Raw genomic sequence first — 14,745 nt, 5'->3', positions numbered from 1 at the left:
TTGGCTTTCCCTGGGTGGTAAAGGATATCACAGTCATAATCCTTAACCAACTCCAACCAATGTCTCTGCCTCATATTTAGATCCTTCTGAGTAAAGAAATACTTCAAGCTCTTATGATCAGTGTATATCTCGCACTTCTCTCCATACAGATAATGACACCACACCTTTAGTGCGAATACCAGTGCTGCTAACTCCAAATCGTGAGTCAGATACCACTGCTCATACTCCTTCAGCTATCGAGATGCATAGGCTATAACTTTCTCATTCTGCATCAACACACAGCCTAAACCCATCCTCGACGCATCACAGTAGACCACAAACTTCCCTTCCTCCAAAGGAAGACTCAACACAAGTGCAGAAATAAGTCGTCGCTTCAACTCTTGAAAGTTGTTCTCACACTTCTCTGACCAGATGAACTTTTGATTCTTCCTTGTCAACTCTATCATCGGTGAAGAAATCTTTGAGAACCCCTCTACAAACTGCCTGTAGTAACCAGCCAGCCCAAGGAAACTCCGCACCTCTTAGGCACTCCTCGGCCTCGGCCAATCCCTAACTGCTTCTATCTTGGACGAATCCACCTTAATCCTTTATGCCCCAACTATATGTCGAAGAAAGGTCACCTCTGGTAGCCAGAACTCACACTTCTTAAACTTAGCGTATAGCTGATGCTCCCTCAACCTCTGCAAAACCTGTCGGAGATGCTGCTCATCATGCTCTGCTTCTGAACTGGAGTATACCAAAATGTCGTCGATGAAGACAATGACGAATTGATCCAAGAAGTCCTTAAATACTCTGTTCATTAAGTCTGTGAAAGCTGCTGGGGCATTGGTTAGACCAAAAGACATGACCAAGAACTCATAATACCCATATCGTGTCTGGAAGGCCATCTTCGATATATCCTCATCTTCGATCCTCAGCTGGTGATAACTAGATTGAAGATCAATCTTTGAGAACACCGTCTTACCTTGCAGCTGATCGAACAAGTCATCAATCCTCAGTAGAGGGTACTTATTCTTAATAGTTAACTTGTTCAATTCTCTCTAATCTATGCACATCCTCAAAGTCCCGTCCTTCTTCTTAACAAACAACACTAGATCGCCCCATGGAGAGTAGCTAGGCCTGAAAAACCCCAAATCCAGAAGTTCTTGCAACTGTATCTTCAACTCTTTCAGTTCTGCTGGTGCCATTATGTACATTGCCCTTGATACTGGTTCTGTCCCCGGTGCCAACTCAATCTCAAACTGAATCTCCCTGCGCGGCGGCAACATTGGCAAATCCTCAGGGAATACATCTAAAAACTCACACACCAATTTGGTCTCTCCCGGCCCTGCCGGCAGAACTCTAGCAGTATCCACTACACTAGCCAGAAAACCTATGCATCCCCCCTGCAACAAGTCTCTGGCTCTCAATGCTGAAATCATGGGTATGCGGGGTCCAGACACCGCACCCACAAAGATGAAAGGGTCCTCGCCCTCAGGCTCAAAAGTAACCATCTTCTTCCTGCAATCAATCGAAGCCCCATATCTAGCCAACCAATCCATCCCTAAGATCATATCAAAATCCTCCATATCTAGCTCAATCAGATCCACCAAGAGTTCCCTACTATCAACCATCACTGGTAGTGCCCTAACCCATCTCCTAGAGACTACCAGCTCCCCTGTAGGCAACAAAGTCCCAAACCCTACAGTCCGATACTCACTAGGTCTACACAATCTATCAATCACTCTACTAGAAACAAAAGAATGTGTAGCACCAGAATCAATCAATACTGTAAAAGCAAAGCCAGCACTAGAAAGCTGGCCTGTCACTACCGAGGGACTAGCCTCGGCCTCTGCCTGAGTCAAGGTGAATACTCGAGCTGGAGTCAAGCTATCCACCCTCCCTGCTTTGCCCTTCTTTACCGTTGGGCCGTCTTTCCTAATATGCCCTACCACTCCGCACATGAAGCAAGCCTTGGCCCGACACTCGCCCAGATGGAGTCTTCTACATCTCAGACACTCTAGATAGGTCCGCCATGCTTCGCCGCCACCCTGACGGCCACCCTGACCACCCCGACCCCTCCTATCAGGACCAGCAACAGTCGAAGTGTCAGGAGCCTTCCTTTTGAAGTCACTGGGGCCTCCGCCCCTACCTGTCCCTGAATAAGGAGGCACCGCTCTGCGGCCCTCACGCATCACTGGGCTCTCCCTCCAAATCTTATTCTCTGCTTCCTCAGCAGTAAGAGCCTTCTCAAAGGCCTGGGCATAAGTTGTCCCTCCAGGTACCGTTGTGATCCTGACATCCCAGGCTATCATAGCATTAAGCCCCCTAATGAATCGATCTTGCCTATGCAAACTTCACAAGCCTATCAAATTTCAGAGCATACTCAGTGACAGTCATATTTCCCTGCACCAAACTCACAAACTCATTGAACTTTGCTGCTCTGACAGCAACATTGTAATACTTCTAGCTAAACAAACCTTTGAAACCTTCCCAACTCAAAGTGGTAACATCCCTGGTCTACGACGCCACTTCCAACCAAATGTGGGCGTCCTCCCTCAACATATAAGTGGCGCAGGCCACTCTATCATGCCCCTCAATCCTCATAAAATCCATAATTGTAGTGATCATAGTTAGCCACTGCTCGGCTTTTAAGGGATCCGGTCCACCCTCAAAGATTGGGGGTTGCTGCTTTCTGAACCGCTCATATAACGATTCCCACCTGTTAACAACCTCCCCAGACTTCACAACTGGTACCACTGCAAGTGGTACAATAGGGGCAGCACTCCCTGATGGAGCCTGCTGTCGCAGAATATGGATCTGCTCGTCCTGACTCTATAGTCGAAATTGCATAGCAGCCATTAACTGCTACCAGTTCTCAGGGACTGGCAGAGGGTTCTGGCCCTAGTCATCATTCCCGGCCCCAGACCTAGCGTCGGCTAGTCGTGTAGACTTTCTTGGACGCATAACTATCCAAGACAATCTGCAAATAACGACTCAGCAGTTAGACCATGATGATAGGTTAAAAGCTTCCCCAAGATCCACCAATGGAGCATAACCAATCACAAACATTTAGCATATAAGCATCCATCCACATGCGCTGGCTGCTAATAAGCACGCCTCCAAACTCATACTCATCACACAATGACTACAAAACAAGCATTCATCCATGCACTATATACAATTAATCATCCATATGTATATTTACATGCACGACAATGCTAGTACACATGCCCCAATATTTTCACACAACAATCAAGGGCCAGGCCCTATCAGTATCTCATGCTTCCTAATAATCCAGTAAATAACACATTCACAGCTCATCACAAGCACATAAACACATATACACATTACTGAACCCTGATTTGAGCTTGTCTCTAGCAGCGAATGTACATGTCCAGCCTGTCTTCAGGAACCCTTAAACCTAGGACGCTCTGATACCAAGTTGTAACGCCCTGGATAGCCAAGACCACTACATTGTGTACTTGTAAAGTGCAAGACTTGCTAATCAAGTCATTAATTTAAAAATGTGTCATTAGTTTAAGTGTTCTAGGGTTAAAAGACATTTTGGTCTCAAAATATACATTTTATAAATTAATAAACAGTTTACTGAAGGGATCCCCAAAAAATCAGTGTTTAAAAGCTGGTTTGCAAAACTCAGCAGTTAAAAGTACACATTAGCCATACTAAGGAAAAATACAAGGTTCTGGTCCTCTTGTCCCTATGACCTCCTCAACTGTGGCGGCTGAGCAGCCTGCCATGTACATTCACCCTGCAGAGCTCTCCAATCAAGGCTGATCGATCTTGCCTTTGCCTTTACCTACACCACACAGCACCCGTGAGCCGATGCCTAGCAAGAAAACAACATACACAACATATACAGCAATCTCAAACAGGCATTCTAGTAAGCATGTTCAGTTATCAAATCCATAGCATATAAGCATATTTCAAGGTACAAGCAACTTCAACCACACTTAGATTATTCAAAAAACTCATCTATAGCCAAATGCAATATTCAATTTACACAAATACTAGGGCAGACACCTTAGGTCGCACCCTCCGTTTAACCCACTGACTCCGGCCTGCTTAAACCGAGCTCAGTGCATAATAAGCTGTCCTCAGATACAAGTGTCTGAATCGTGCCAATTGCACAAGTTAACCGTGGCACACTTAGGCCGTTGGTTTACAATCTACATGGCATAATACCATTCTTTCACTCATGTACATTAGGGAGCCCTTAGTCCCGTTCAAATATTCAACCGGGTGTAGTTTTCTTACCTTTAATCTTTTTAGTTTAGGATTATGAGCAACGCCCCTCAAGCACGATCCGAACCCGAGCCTAAGCCTTTATCACCTAGTCACAGCCAAAGTATAGGGTCTCATTAAAACTCAAATTAGGGTTTCCGGTCACAAAACTAACTTCCGGGAAAACAAATCCCACCAATCACGGTGGTGGAATGGTTCCCGAGCTTCCTAGGCTTGATCTAAGTCAATAAAAACCCCAAAAGATCAAGTGGGCAACCAAGGGCTACGGCCCTTGAAGATTTGCCGCGGCCCTAGCCTCAAAACAGAACCAAGGTCACCCTGGCAAAGACACGCGCCGCGGCCCTTGCATGGGCGCCGCGGCGCTCACCCCTGGCCGAGCCTCCTTGGCTCATTTTCAACCTAGGGCCGTAGCGCTCAAGAACAGAGCCGCAGCCCTTCCCTTCGTGCCTAGAAAACCCATCATTTTAAAGCTCAAAACCTCAGCCAAAACCACCCCTAAGCTTCCTACTTCAACTTCCAACATATCCTCAACTCATGCTACACAATTTCAACAAAAACTCAGCTCAATAAACCATAGAAAATTCACTTCCAATCCTTGAAACTCTAAGAACATAAACACCCAATTATAATCAGTCAAAACTCAAACTCAAATCATCAATTCATGAAACAAAGCTTACCTTCTTGATTGAATCCTTCCCTTAGCCAAAACCCAGCTGATTCCAAGGATTTCCCCACCTCAATTCCACCCTAATCATCAATTGAACAATACCTCAATACCCAGCTGAAACTCAAGTTCTAACAACAACAAGAAGGAAATCCATGCTTACCTTGGTCCTAATTTAATCCTTGATTGTCTACTGAGCTAATCCCCAAGGTTGCTCCTGAATTCCTCTAAATTTCCAGCAATTCTTCAGCTCCAATTCCCTTGAGTGTTTCTAGTTTGGTTCCCTTTGTTTTTCTTGAGAGTGAGAGTGAGAGTAACCAACTGTGTAGGAAATTAGGTCGGTTTATATTTTTTCCTAAAGGCTTCCTAACTTTTGTCTTACTCGTTAAACTAATCCCAAGGCTCGGGGTGCCAGAACCGTCCCCGAAGCCAAAATGGTAAAATCCTCCAATATTCCCACCTAGACATCCTAACCTCAAATATATCTCCATATATTTATTTTCATAACCCGATAGTCCAAATAGCTACTCGATACCTAAAGTACCCCTGACTTGTCCATAGTCATATCTTAAGTCCCGATGTGACTTTTCCCACTATCTGACCCTAGGATCGTCTCGAGCTGCGCTCTATGAACCTGCCCACATAATAATGTGGTTCTCACATATATCACATAAATATTTCATATTATCACATAATATCATTAATTATCATATAATCATCATCAATCACATATTCACACATTTAAGTCAATAGTATTCACTCTAATCCCATTTATGCCCTCCCGGCACACTTATCAAAGCCCTTAAGCCTTATTAGCGAATTTGGGTCATTACACTCACCCTGGCAACTCACACTCCACGTGCTTAACCGTGCTTTCTGCCCCTTGCCATACTCGGCCTTTCCATTTTTGGCCCTTCCCGTTCCCAGCCCTGACCGTTCTCAACCTTTCCCATTCTCGGCCTTCGCCGTACATTTACAGATATGCAACACATAGCATAAACTTATCAAACACTTAAGCAAATACAAGCATACACAATAGGGCTACGCCCTGCATCATAATCACATAGGGTCGTGTCCTGCAATACAAACTATAGGGCCACGCCCTGCTCTATGGGTACAGTAGTTTTCTTACCTCTGTCCCAAGCTTTTCGAGCACTGATATCCCGAGCACAGTCCCCTAGTTCGAGCCTCGCTGAAAACCTAGTCACAATGCATCAACAACATCCATCCATCAAGTTCTAATCCATTAAATAACTTTGGGTTATTATTCTAATCTCTGGGACCTTGAATTTTATCAATCCGGGTGATAAAATCCATCCTGAGCCGCAGCCCCAAGATCCCATGCCGCTGCCCGCTTCGACCAGAAACCCCAACCCCCAAAACAGGCCATGCGCGTTGCGGCCCAATCTATGGTGTGCCGCGGCCCGCCCTTCTTCCTAGCCTCACAATTGTTCTAAAGGGTCGCAGCTCAGCAAGAACAATGCTTCGGCCCGACCCTTCAAACCCAGAAAAATCATCCATTTTCACTACCAAAACCAAGCCAATTTACCCCAAAATTAATTTAACAATCCAATTCATTCACCACAGAAGTTCTACTATAATCTTAGCAACAAAATCTAACAAGAATTAACCCCAAACCTCATCTAAATACTCAAGAGTGATCCACCACCTAGCTCACATGCATAAATTTGAAACACCAACAAAACTCAGTATAATTCAGTTAATTAAGTGCTAGAATCCTTACCTCATCTGATAACTTTTCCCTTGAGCTAATCCTCAATCACAGTCAGCTTCAATTCTCTTAATAAGCAAGCCCAAATTCTCTAATAGATCAAAGTCTTCAAGCATCCAAAGAGAGAGAATATTCCATGATAGGGAGAAGGTCGGTTCACTAAGTTTCTGAATGCTTCCAAGTTTTGTTTACTTAACTTTGGTCTCTTAAGTTACCTCCAGGGCTCGGGGTACCAAAAATGTCCCCGAGGGCAAAATGGTAAATTTTCCCGATAATCCCTCTTAAACGTTCTAGCTTCAAATATATCTCCAAATATTTATTTTCATAACCCGATAACCCAATAAAATGTCTAATGCTCGAGATACCCCTCGACTCGCCCTAAGTCGGGTATTCGACCCCGTTGTGACTTTCTAGCTACACCGCTCCCTAGGACTATCTCAGATCGTACAGCACAAATATATCACAATAATCACAAATATTGAATTTATGCCCTCAACGGGCTAAAATTACAAGCATGCCCCTAATAACCAAATAGGGCCCACATGCATATTTAATTCACCTAAACATTCATTTCTAATCACATACTCATCAAATTCACATATTCATATAATAAATCACTTATTGCCCTCCAGGAACAGTAATCAAGGCCCAAAGCCTTATTAGCAAATTTGGGACACTACAACTATCCCCTCCTTACAAAAATTTCATCCTCGAAATTACCTGAATAACTCGGGATATTTTACGATTAAGAACCAACTGCTTCTTGTACAGATTGTGTATAAATCTACTATAACTGTAGTATACCTTATTGTCTCGTATTATTGCATTTAGCCGAGCGATCCACAAATGACGAAAATATCTCTTTTGCTTACCTCTATCCTGATGAGCCGAAACCAAAGCTCTCATTTTCCGTTGATTAATAGTACGAGTAAGTCTTGAATGAGCCCCTCGAAAGCTTGATGCAAATAAACGAATTTTTGTTCTACGTCCTCGTTTAATTCTAGTCATTGACTAAATGAAACTTTGATGAATAACTAATTGATTTCTTTTCTTTCAGTTATTGTCCTTCCCTTTTCTAGTCTATTAATAGGAAACGGATTCTTCCAATGTATAAAATAAAAATTCCAATGGCTTTTGCTACTATAACCTTCCCAACCACAATTTTTTTTTTTTCTAGACTTCTCACCTAGAAATAAGAAATTGTATTGATACTATAAAACATAGTAAATAAAAAAGTAGTAAATATAATAAATAGGTATAGTGGATTCCATCGTTTCTATGGTTACTTCTTAAACGGTAAGGTCCTCTCTATACACCGGAGCCTCTTCCCTCATTTAATCAATGTTATTGTTAACTTGTACAGTTCACACTCTTTGGCTCTACCCATAATTATCCAGTAATAGGTCTTTCACAACAAGACCCACTCATACAGTAACGGTATGTAATTATATTATGAAGATTAGCTGAGTAGCTGACCCTGTTAGTCCGTTCTTGCAAGAGTCAAGAGTAAAGGCAGAATATTTCTGCTTTTTAAATAGGATTTCCCTGCTTAATATATACCATTTGCTACCAATGGGGAATTCTTTCTCATCTTAAATGAAAAATGGAAGTGATTGGATTTGTACCAACAGCAACCATAAATTAATTTCATACCACAATAAAAGGATATGATAGAGCTTTTTTAGATTTTTAGATATTTTCATTTTTCAATTCGATAGTGAATGGTGTTTTTCCATTCTATCCTATTCACTCTTACTGATCACTGATACGGAATCAATTGTTTTTTTTTTCTTTTGGCCTAATCCATGATCTGAACGAGTTGCACATACACCCTAGTACATGTTTCTCGTCGCTGAGGACACCCACAAAGAGCGGGGGATTTCGTGACATTTTTCATTGGTTGTCTTATCTTTCTAATAAGCCGTTGAATAGTTGGCATGTTGAATCATATACATAATGGGTTGGTTTAGATCGATCCTAACCGGATGATTATGAATCATTTTTTTATTAATAGATTCATCGAATACAATATTTATTTTATTGTTATTATATTAAACCTGGTAAGAAGAGAAAATATCAAATTACATTTTTGCGAAAATCCCCTTGTTCTTTTTTATTCAACCGCTACAAGATCAACAAGTCCATGAGATTGGGCTTCTGTTGCTGACATAAAAACATCTCTTTCCATGTCTTCGGAAACAACCCATAAATATTTTCCCGTTCTTTGTCCATAAACCCTTGTGATGGTTTCACGCAGCTTCAGTAGTTCTTCCGCTTCCAGGATAAATTCCCCCGTCGGTGCCTCATAAAAAGAACTAGCAGGTTGATGGATCATTACCCTGATGATATAACATAATCAAAAATTCTTTTATCTCGCATAATGAAAGGCGAAAAAGAATAATAAGAAAATAAGATAGAATTGAACAACCGTACAGGCATCTTTTGTATATTGCATACGGCTCTATAATGGAATTCCCTTTTTCCTTTGTTTTACCTTACATAGAAGAAATCTAAAATAAATTAAATGATAGGGTCTATCCTATTCACATAGGTCAATGATCCAATAACCACCCTTCCTTTTTTAGTAGTAAAAAAAATACTATGATGGTTCTGTTGCTTTATATATATATTTTGACTGTTATTTAGCAATCCCAAAGTTTTTTTATTTGAAAAAATATATATATCTAAGTAAAAAATGAAATTCTATTTTCGTAAAAGTTTGTGACGCTGAAATGGGTCTCCTGATATATCAGCTAAAATTGGAAATACCTTTATATCTCATACTACTCTTTCGATACATAATGTAACAATTTTGAAAACAAAAAAATTCTCATATCGAATTCGAAATGCCATGCTATTATAACTTAATCATATTTCTTATATCGTGAAGGCATAGCCTTTTTTTTTCTCTCAAATCAAATAAAAAATAAAAACTCATTGGCGCCAAGCGTGACGGAATGCTAGACATTTGGTAATTTCTCCTCCGACCAAAATAAAAGATCCCATTGAAGTAGCTAATCCCATGCATATTGTTTGTACGTCTGGTTGCACAAATTGCATACTATCATAAATAGCTAATCCAGGAATTACCCATCCGCCGGGAGAGTTTATAAACAAATACAGATCCTTGGTATCATCCTCTATACTGAGATATACCATAAGACCAATAAGTTGATTTGAGATCTCGCTATCAACCTCTTGGCCTAAAAAAAGTAATCTTTCTCGATAAAGTCGGTTGATTGAGATAAAATTGTATCCCTTTGGAACCGTACATGCATCTTTTGATGCATACGGTTCAACAAAAAATGCGAAAAAAAAGAATCAATGTGTAGATTATAGTTTTTTTTTTCATCGCAGGCCCTGTCGAACTTGTAATAAAAGAGCTCTTTTTCTTTCATTTTGTAAAAAAAGATGAGTTTTGGTCTATTTATGTTTCTATTTATTTATATATTTCTTTTCTATAAATAGAAAAATAAACAAAAAAATTCACTAAACTTATAAACAAACTTATCGAACTATCTTCTCATTGATGTATTGTTTCATCGGAATCCAAATCACGATGTAATTTTCTTGTTCCTAAATGGTCTTCTTGAATTCTTTTAGGTTTATGCTCTACTCCAAGTAAAGATCAGCCCGATTTGGATTTGCCTATATAGGACAAATGGACAAATACTATGTCTTTTTGCTACGACTTCTTTTTTTTCAATTTATTTCATATCTCCTACCAAATCCAAACATTAAATATTCAATTTGAAATCACGTCTATTCATATTAGAAATCAGAAATCGAATATAATATAAAATATGATCATCTAAGTAGAAATCCTAGATATATTACCAATTGTTTGTTTCTAAACGGAGCCTGGATACTTCATTTTATTGGTCGAGCCAAGCCAACCATAAATTATTTGAATTGCTAATATTAATTTGTATACCCCCCTAAAAAATATATTTAAGTGCACTTCATTTCATTTCACGCTCCAAATTTTTGATAATTCAATCAATCTTTCTTGGGCGAAAGGGAGGATATCTCGATCGGGGAAGAGAAGGGGGAATACCATATGACCCAATATATCTGACAAGTCGCACTATACGTCAACCCACGATGCATCTTCGTCTCCAGGACTTCGAAAAGGTACTTTTGAAACACCAATAGGAATTAAATGAAAGAAAATTTAAGTATTATATCTCACTTTGATGTGAAAGCGTAAATAGGTTTATTGTCTTAATAATATTGTATCTTTTAGCATCTTTTATACATAGCATAGATTGAATAAGTTTAGTTCATATTATAAAAAAGGCAAATTCTTACAAATGGGTCCTTTGAATGATGAACAAATAAAGAGGCAGTTACGCAGATAAAATGCAATCAACGTCCGACCATTGCGTCTTGGTACTTATCGGGTGTAGAATAAATCTGCTTCTTGTTCCTACCGCTCCCACATAACTGATTCAAGTTCCCACGTTGCCTCCTCAATCTTGTTGTTCCTCCACAGCACTTTCACCAAGGCAATGGTCTTGCTCCGCAAGACTTTATCCTTCCGGTCAAGAATCTGAATCAGCTTCTCCTCATATGAAAAATCCTAGTGTAGCTCCAAGTTCTCATAACTTAGTACATGTATCGAATCTGATACATACTTCCAGAGCATGGACACGTGAAAAACATCATAAAACCCTGATAGAGCTGGAGGCATCGCCAACCTGTAAGCTACCTCTCCAACCCGTTCCAGAATCTCAAAGGGACTAACAAACCTAGGGCTCAGCTTGCCCCAAACACCAAACTGTTTCACTCCTCTCAAAGGTGAAACCCTAATGAACACATGGTCACTGACTTGAAACTCTATGCTCCTGCATTTCAAGTTTGAGTAACTCTTCTGGCGACTCTGGGAGGTGAACATTCGAGCTCTAATCTTTTCAATCGCCTCATTGGTACTCTGAACCATCTCAGGACCTAAGTACCTCCTCCCACCCATCTCATCCCAATGAATAGGTGATCTGCGCTTCCTCCCATATAGCATCTCATACGCAGCCACTCCGATAGTCGCTTGATAACTGTTTTTGTATGAAAACTCAATCAAAGGGAGATACTTACTCCAAGATCCCCCAAAATCTAGCACATAGGCTCATAGCATATCTTCTAGTATTTGAATCGTCCTCTCAGACTATCCATCCATCTGAGGATGATAAGCGGTACTAAACCAAAACTACGTGCCCATAGCCTTATGTAGACTCTCCCAAAACATGGAGGTGAAGGTGGGGTCCCTGTCAGATACTATCGACCTCGGAGCCCCATGAACTCAAACAATTTCCTTCACATACAACTCGGCATACTGCTCCACAGTATAAGTCATCCTGACAGGTAAAAAGTGGGTGGACTTGGTATACCTATCCACAATCACCTACACTAAGTCATGCTGTCCCACAGTCTTCAAAAAACCAACCACGAAGTCCATGGTGATATCCTCCCACTTCCACTCTGGAATTCCTAGAGGTTGCAAGAACCCTGCTGGCCTCTAATGTTCAGCCTTTACCTGCTGACAAGTTAAGCATCTAGCCACATAATCCACCACGTCCATCTTCATTCTTGACCACCAATACAAGGTTCTCAAATCTTGATACATCTTTCTCGTACATGGATGTAAAGAATAGGGAGTGGTATGAGATTCCTCCAAAATCTCTCGTTGGATGCCAAAATTCCATCAGAACACAGATCTGACCCTTGTACTTCAGTAATCCCATCTCCAAGATAGAAAAGTCCTTAGCCGCTTTGACTGAGACACTCTCTCTGTGCCCTCTCAACTGGGAATCCTTCCCCTGCGCCTTGATCCTCTCAAGGAGTGATAACTTAAGAGTGATGTTGGCTAACCGACCAGCCACCAACTCTATACCCGCTCTAGTCATCTCTTCAGCTAACTCATCAGATATATGTCTCGAACTGAACAATTGTCCTGGGCCCTTCCGACTCAATGCATCAGCCACTACATTAGCCTTCCTGGGATGGTATAGGATATCACAATCATAATCCTTTACGAATTCTAGCCACCATCTCTGGCACATATTCAGATCCTTCTGAGTAAAGAAGTACTTCAAACTCTTATGGTCGGTGTATATCTCGCACTTCTCACCATACAAGTAGTGTCTCCAAACCTTAACTACAAATACCACCGCTGCCAACTCCAGATCATGTGTGGGATATCTCTTCTCATACTCATTTATCTATCTTGATGCGTCGGCCACACCCTAAACCCTGTCTGGAAGTGTCACAATAAACCACAAACTTCTCATTGTCTATTGGCAGACTCAATACTGGAGCAATGATCAGTCGCCGCTTCAATTCCTTGAAACTATTTTCACACCTATCCGTCCACACATACTTATTCTTCTTCCTCATCAATTCAGTCAACAGTGTGGCTATCCTGGAGAACCCCTCAACGAACCGCAGATAATACCCTGCCAATCCCATAAAACTCCTAACTTCAGGAACACTGCTCGGTCTAGGCCAATCTCTCACTGCCTCAATCTTACTTGGGTCAACCAGAATCCCCTCCTTACTGACAATATGGCCCAGAAACATGACTTGCGGTAGCCAAAACTCACACTTGCTGAACTTAGCATATAACCTTTGCTCTCTCAATCGCTGCAATACCAAACGTAGATGCTGCTCATGCTTAATCTCTGACTTAGAGTAGACCAGTATGTCATCAAGAAACACAATCACAAACTTGTCCAAATAGTCCTTGAAAATTCCCTACCGTCTATCTCTACTGACAATGCTCTAATCCATCTCCTAGAGACCACTAGTTCCCCAGTTGGCAACAAAGTCTAAAAACCCCTAGCATACAAATCACTAGGTCTATACAACTGATCTATCACTCTAGCAGACACAAAGGAATGGGTAGCTCCTGAATCAATCAACGTAGAATAAGAAGAACCAACACTAGAAATCTGACATGTCACGACCGAGGGGCTAGCCTTCGCCTCAGTCTGAGTCAAGGTGAATACTTTGGCAGGAGCGAGGTTGTCACCCTACTTCGACTCCTCTTTCCTGGCTTGTGGGAATTTCTTCTTCAAATGATTGATACTCCCACAGATAAAGCAGGCCCTGATCTTAAACTCTCCCTGATGTTGTCGTCTGCATCGAGGACACACTGGAAAACTCCTCCAGTTGTCACCTCCGCCCTGACAGCCACTAAAAGCACCCTGTGCCCTCCTATCTGAGCTGGGAGGAAAAAAAGAATCTGGGGCCTTTCTCTTCTGTTCAATGGGGCCACTACCCCAACTGGATCCAGTAAAACGAGGCACCATCCTCCTGGCATCGCGCCTAACAGCGCTCTCTCTCCATATCTGATCCTTGGCTCCCTCAACCGTAAGGGCCTTGTCCACTACCTGGGCATATGTAGTAGTATCTGGATCCAAAGTAATCTTAACATCACGGGTGATCATAACATTCAACCCCCACACAAACCGATCCCTTCTAGCCGCATCAGTCGGCACCAAATCCGGCGGGAACTTCACCAATCGGTCAAATCTCAAGGCAAACTCAGTAACTGTCAACCAATTTTGAGTCAGGTTGATAAACTCGTCAACCTTCGCAACTCGGACTGCAACATTATAATATTTCTCATCAAAGATGTTTTTGAACTCTTCCCAAGTCATAACTACAACATTCCTTCTCTAAGTCACTACATCCCACCAGATGCGGGCTTCCTCACTGAACATGTAGCTGGCACATGCTACCCTCTCGTTTCCTACCACCCTCATAAAATCCAAGATGGAGGAAATCATATTCATCCACTGCTCTGCCCACAGTGGGTCTGGTCCACCCTTAAAGGTGAGAGGATACTACTTCCTGAAACTCTCATACCAAGGTTCCCACTTATTCTCCATAACAGGCTGAATTGGCACTGGCGCTATAACCTGCTGAACTAACAACCTAGTGACCTGAGGAGGGGCCTGCTGCCTCAGCCGTCGAAGTTCTTCCTCTATTCGATGCAGTCTAGCTTCCATTTCGGCAAACATCTATTGCCAATTATGTGGGACAGGTGGAAGGTCCTGACCCTGGTTGTCATCCTCGTCCCTACTGCCGCAGAGTCTAGATGATAGTC

This window comes from Humulus lupulus, chromosome 9, assembly GCF_963169125.1.
Source record: "Humulus lupulus chromosome 9, drHumLupu1.1, whole genome shotgun sequence".
NCBI classification, from domain to species: domain Eukaryota; kingdom Viridiplantae; phylum Streptophyta; class Magnoliopsida; order Rosales; family Cannabaceae; genus Humulus; species Humulus lupulus.
The sequence above is the reverse complement of the archived record's forward strand: the minus strand, read 5'-3'. Positions refer to the sequence as shown.